This window comes from Canis aureus, chromosome 19 (genome assembly GCF_053574225.1).
Source record: "Canis aureus isolate CA01 chromosome 19, VMU_Caureus_v.1.0, whole genome shotgun sequence".
NCBI classification, from domain to species: Eukaryota; Metazoa; Chordata; class Mammalia; order Carnivora; family Canidae; genus Canis; species Canis aureus.
In genome coordinates this window covers 48,818,302-48,825,359 of record NC_135629.1, presented here as the reverse complement: position 1 = coordinate 48,825,359, position 7,058 = coordinate 48,818,302, and positions in this window count along the sequence as shown.

Below are 7,058 nucleotides of genomic sequence, written 5' to 3'. Positions count from 1 at the left end.
AAGAGCAGCTTTAGTACAACTGTGTTCAACAGCATTGAAGGAAGTTTTGAGAACTAACTGAAACAGGATCTACAGGTGCCATAATTCCACATAATCAACATGGATGAATAATAAAATTCCCCAAGACCTTGAAATAGAAGGGAATAAAATAAAAAGTACTTAGGAATTTCTGGAAGATAGAAGATTCTTTTAGTATCTGTGGAATGAATCAGGAATTAGGTCTCATTATACATGGACACTTAATACACGACAAAGCTGCATTTGGATTTAGTTGGTAAAGATTGGATTGTTGATGGAAGTTGGCACAAAAAGCCTTCTACCTGGAAGGAAGTGCAGTGGCTCCTTATCTCACACATCTCACAAAAAATTAAAAGGAGTAAACCTTTTAGTAATATTCATTCCATTTTATATATACTTCTAGAGTTTTACATATAAAAACTACAGTAAGGGAAATCATTATAATTGAGGCAAAACCCTCAGAATTATGAAGATAGATATATTTAAATAAAATTTAAAACTATATTATGACCAAAAATATCTAACTGGAAGTCAATAGAGAAGCTATGATTTATAATTATTTGAAATGCTGATAATTATAGATAAATAGGCATATAATATGTAGGCATATAATAATAGGCAAATAAACATGGCAATCAAATATAGGAATCTTTGTTCAAACTCTCTAATAGTTAAAAAGCCTAACAAGAGAATGGGGAAAATTAACAAGGCAGGAAACAACAAATGTTGGAGAGGATGCGGAGAAAAGGGAACCCTCTTACACTGTTGGTGGGAATGTGCACTGGTGCAGCCACTCTGGAAAACTGTGTGGAGGTTCCTCAAACAGTTAAAAATAGACCTGCCCTACGACCCAGCAATTGCACTGTTGGGGATTTACCCCAAAGATACAAATGCAATGAAACGCCGGGACACCTGCACCCCGATGTTTCTAGCAGCAATGGCCACGATAGCCAAACTGTGGAAGGAGCCTCGGTGTCCAACGAAAGATGAATGGATAAAGAAGATGTGGTTTATGTATACAATGGAATATTACTCAGCTATTAGAAATGACAAATACCCACCATTTGCTTCAACGTGGATGGAACTGGAGATTATTATGCTGAGTGAAGTAAGTCAGTCGGAGAAGGACAAACATTATATGTTCTCATTCATTTGGGGAATATAAATAATAGTGAAAGGGAAAATAAGGGAAGGGAGAAGAAATGTGTGGGAAATATCAGAAAGGGAGACAGAACGTAAAGAGTGCTAACTCTGGGAAACGAACTAGGGGTGGTAGAAGGGGAGGAGGGCGGGGGGTGGGAGTGAATGGGTGACGGGCACTGGGTGTTATTCTGTATGTTAGTAAATTGAACACCAATAAAAAAAAAAAAGAATCTAAAAAAAAAAAAAAAAAGAAATCTCTATCATACCCATCACCCCAAGAAAACAGTCAATGTGATTGGGGTGGGAATTTATAAACAGGTAGCAAAGGGATACATTCTAATTTTGCTGTCAGAATTGTGAAGTGTTGGGCAGCCCCGGTGGCCCAGCGGCTTAGCACAACCTTTGGCCTGGGGTGTGATCCTGGAGTCCCGGGATCAAGTCCCACGTCAGGCTCCCTGCAGGGAGCCTGCTTCTCCCTCTGCCTGTGTCTCTGCCTTTCTCTCTGTCTGTCATGAATAAATAAAATCTTAAAAAAAAGAATTGTGAAGTGTTACAACATCTTGAGCAGGCTCTGAAGACAGTTACAAATATTAATAATAGAGATGCTCTTTGGGGTGGCTGGCTGGCTCATTTGATAGAGCATGGGACTCTTGAGCTTGGGGTTGTAGATTCAAATCCATGTTGGGTGTAGAGATTAATTTAGACAAAATATTTTAAAAATACAGATATGCTTTTATCAGTGTTAATCAGTCTCTGCTCTATGGACATTCTGGACCAGATCTTTCTCTGTGGTAGGATGTATCCTGTGCATTGTAGGATGCTTAGAATGTCCCTGGCATCCACACACCCTTCCCCAGGGGGACTTTCCAAAATGTCTTTGAATATTGCTCAATGTTCTGTGGAGGACAAAATCACCTTTGATTGTGAAATACAGTTTTAACTATTAAAATTTTTGTAGAATTGATATAATTTAGTGAGAAAAAATATCAAAGACTATAAGTGTAAATGTCATGTAGGCATTGAAATAGTGAGTCAGCATTACACTGATTGACTAAAGGAATAACGTACTCCTGAGTCAGAAAGATGGGAGAGAAAAGCTAGAGAAAAAGATTGTGCCAGAACATAAAGAGTACTTACAATATGCATAGGTGTATTTTCATACTGTGCAATTGAAAGTGTGTGAATGTGTATTTGTGCATAATACAGAATAGTTTTAAAAGAAATGACTTTTGAAATAAGAATAGTGAACTGTACTTAGGTTAAGCAAAGTGGCTGAAAACCACTGTCTGAAATGAAATTAAAGGAAGGTGCCAAACTAACTTCTTAACAAAAAGATTTAAAAGAGTAATAATTTAATGAAATAAACGTGGGTCCAAACCTAAATTAAACTGCCAATGATGCAGGAATAAAATAATATGAAAAAGTCTTTTAATGTGGAGACAGGTTCTCTACGTCTTAGTTTCATCTCACATAAAGAGATATGGGACAAGTATGCTTCTGGAAGGTAAAGGTGATTCGTGGTCAAATGTATAGAAGAATGCCTTCCACATGATGGCATTTCTATTCTAAAAATCGATCTAGAAATAATAAAAGGCAACGAAGAACAATAAGGAATACAGAGACATGAACACTAGTTGGAAGTATGTATAAGGGGTGATTTGTGAACAATAAGGTAGGAAGAAGAACATTCACTTTCATTTTTTTGTAAAGCAGCTATTCACAAGTGAAGAGTATTAAGGTGACAGTCAATTCTAGAAAAGCAGCAGAGGGAATATATTATGACTAATTCACAGACTTTATCACATAAAATTTATACACGCTCACATATTCTGCACAAATATGTGTACACATACATAAGAAAGCAAAATGGGAGGTAGCTAAATTGGTGAAATAAACAGTAATTGCTTGTAAGAATGTGATAAAAAAAAACAGGAATAAAACCACTCTAGCCCCACTCTGTAAACACCAAGGACTCCCACAGACAATTTTCAACAGAGAAAGTAAGTGACTACCTAAGCCAGAACATATTCAGGCTCATGGGTAATGAGGTAACTGTAAAGAAAGTTCATAGCATACTCCTTTTCACATAATACATTTTAAAAATTTCATTTGAATACTCAAGAGAGAGGAGGTATTATGATATGTATGTTTTACATACTGCTCTTACAAGGATGTATCTGTGGAAGTTCTTCCATCTGTTTTTTTCTCATCAGAACGGAAATGTAGTCTAGTATGACCCATCTTAAAAATGAAAAGACATATCTTCACTTCATTGTATATCCCTCCACAGCTAATACTTGACTTTTCTACTCTTGTTAAATGCAAAGATCCTTGGTCATGTTCTACTTTTATGTTTCCTATCCCCTGTCTAATTGGGTTTACATTAATATTTTTTAATAATAAATTTATTTTTTATTGGTGTTCAATTTGCCAACATACAAAATAACACCCAGTGCTCATCCCGTCAAGTGCCCCCCTCAGTGCCCATCACCCATTCAACCCCACCCCCCATCCTCCTCCCCTTCCACCACCCCTAGTTCGTTTCCCAGAGTTAGGAGTCTTCATGTTCTGTCTCCCTTTCTGATATTTCCTACCCATTTCTTCTCCCTTATATAACTTAGTTGTTAATGTTGAACTTTGCATTTCTGTATTCAATATTCAATTCTATTTTTAACACCACAAATACATAAATCTATCAATCAATATATCAATCAATTTCTCAATCAAGCCAGTAAACAGACACAGCAAACTCTCATCTCTGGGCTGGGCTGGACTGGCCCTCAGGTGACCTCAGGTAAATTCTCTTTCCTTCTCTTTACCTTCTCTTGCAGTCCCTACTGAGCAGTAAAACTCATCTAGGTGGGATCTCAAAGAAGAAGGTCTCTACATGGAAATCAAAATACTTGTGTGGTTGGTAGATGATGGAGGATGAAGCTGTGTCCCCAGACAAGAGAGCAACAATGGGTCAAATGTCAGTGTCCCATCCAGACTTAGGACTGCACAAGAAACGACCAGGTCTTATCCATCCCGAGGTTGCCTGAGCTGTGGCACTGCAGCGGAGGAGGTATTTACACCTGCTTCGATCTGCTCGTTAGTCACATTTCCCTCCTATTCCTCTTGCCTTTAGGCACATGATTTCCCTATGGGGCACTAGTGTGGACAGAAAGGAAACTTTTCCTGTTGAATTTCTGTTCCTAGGAGACCAGGTGATAAGACAGATGAAATCAGTGTTTCTTACTCTTTTTCTATGACTTCTGTCTTTCAGTGAACTAAATCCCTAGCACCTTATCCCACTCCTGAGTGAACATTTTCTCCTGTTTAAGACTGAGGAGTCAATCTTGACTAGAATGCTTGGGTCCTTCAAAGCTTTGGCTTGTGGTGGAGACCCAATCCCTGATATCTCTAGCAAGTTACATTTCCCCTTTCAAATGATAAGTTTGTTTCTTTAATATAAAACCTGGGATCCTCACTCCTTGGATTCATGACAATTTTGCTAAAACAATTAGGAATTTCATATTTCTATCACAAGTTCAGAGCTATGGCTTAAAATGTCATTATAAAATGTTTGTTAATTTTAAGTCTATATTGAGGTATTTTATGCACTTCAATCCAAATTTTGCACTTTATAGGTGTTGCCTGATTTAATTTTTATAAAAGCCCATTCTGTGAGGAAGCATTGGTGTGAACTCTGTTCCCCACGGATGTCTCCATGGCTTGAAGAATTTAGTGATCTTCTCAAAGTTATCATTGCAGAAAGGGATGGGTATGGATTGTATTCTGTTAGCTGCTCCCAGTTTTCAAACTCTGTGCCAGTGGTCCCAACCAGAGGTGGTTCTTTTCCCCTGGGCATATCTGGCAATGTCTGAGGGATGCTAGAATCTGGCAATTCTGAGGGATGCTGCTTAATGTCTCCAATAAGCAGGACAGCTCTCAACACACACAATGACCCTGCCTCAAAGGTAAAATTGAGAACATGAGGAAAGGTAGTCTAAACCAGTACTCCCTTAACCTCAAAGTGCATAGGAATCACCTATGAGTCTAGTTTATTTTTATTTTTTTTAAAAGAGTTTATTTTAATGAGAGATGCAGAGAGAGAGGCAGAGACACAGGCAGAGGGAGAAACAGGCTCCCCATGGGAAGCTTGATGTGGGACTTGATCCCAGGACCTTGGGATCACAACTTTAGACAAAGGCAGACACTCAACCACTGAGCCACCTAGGTGCCCTGGATACTAGTTTAAATACAGATTTTCCTTTAGCAGGTGCTGGTAAGTCCAGGAGTTCAGTGTTTCTAACCAGCTCCTGAGTGATGTTGTTGCTGCCGGTGGTAGTCTGTGGACAACTCTTTCAGTAGCAAGGCTGTGGTCCTGTGATAGAGTAAGGTGCAGGTGGGTGTAGGTCTTCTTCACATACACATGAATCATGTTTGCATAGAATTTTGAATGACTAGTGTATTCAGTCACTCTAGGGGCTGCAAGAAATTCTGTGTTTGTTTCTTTTACATAAGGACCCTTGAGTGACATCCAATAAAATACCGTTGAAAAAGACTTTTTTTTAACTATATAGAAAGACATCTTTTGGGAGCCAGGAAGAGGGACAGAGAGGGAGAGAGACAGTCTTAATCAGGCTCCATACCCAGTGTAATGCCTGATGCAGAGCTAAATCTCAGGATACTTAGATCATGACCTGAGCCTAAATCAAGAGTCATATGCTTAACTGACTGGGCTGCCTGGTACCTTGGAGAAGATTTTTAATAGTCAGAATAAGAACCTCCTGAAGTTGTCCACATTCTAATCCTTAGAATCCTTGAATATGTTATTCTTTATAGGAAAAGGAGAATTAAAGTAGCAAATGGAATAGGGCTGCTAATAAGCTAACCTTAAAGTAAGAGTGGCCAAAATCATGCAGATGGAACTAACCTAATCATCATGGTCCTCTGAATGTGGGAGAAGAAAGCAGAATAGTTGGATCAGAGAGAGATTTGATGATGCCACATTGTTGGCTTTGAAGACAGAGACAGGGCAATGAGTCAAGGAATGCTGCTTGTCACTAGAAAATGCAATAGGAAAGAAATAAGAGTTTCTTTTGGAGCACCCAGAAGGAATCAGGCCCAGTAGACATCTTGATTTTAGTCCACTGAAACTTATTTCAGCTTCTGACCTCCAAAACAGTAAGAATATATAAATTTGCTTCTTTGAAGCCTCTAGTGTGGTAATTTGTTATAGCAGAAATAAGAATGTAATATAGACATTTATCCAATAAAGTTGTTTTGGAGGAAAGCAAATTTTAGTCTCTCAATTAATTCATTTCTTTTCTCTTGGGTAAGGGCTATTTGTATTGAAGACCAACCTTAACTGGAAGAAAAAAACTCAATTTGGAGCTTTTGCTCCATTGCTTAAATGGAATGGAAAAAAAATGAATTCTCCATTGCTAAAATATAAATGGGATTTTATTTATGTATTTGTGTATTTATTTATTTATTCATTTATTTACTTACTTACTTATTTTGTAAGTAATCTCTATACTCAATGTGGTGCTTGAAATTACTACCCCAGTGGAGTTGCATGCTCCACTGACTGAGCTAGCCAGGGACCCTATGACTTTAGATTTAAATATAAATTCTGACTTTGAGTCCTTTCAGCATTAAGATAAAAAATGTGATTCATTATTAAAATTAAGTTCATGGGGTGACTGAGTGGTGATGTGGGTGAAGTGTTGGACTCTTGGTTTGGTCTAAGGTCATGATCTCTGGGTCATGGAATCCAGCCCCCCACATAAGGCTCTGATCCACGGTTGGGAATAACTGTAGGAAGATATGAAAATGCACCAAGGGGAAACATGTGTATATCAGACAGAGCAGAAAGCTTAGTAAACAGAGTTTTCTGAAATTATACGGAG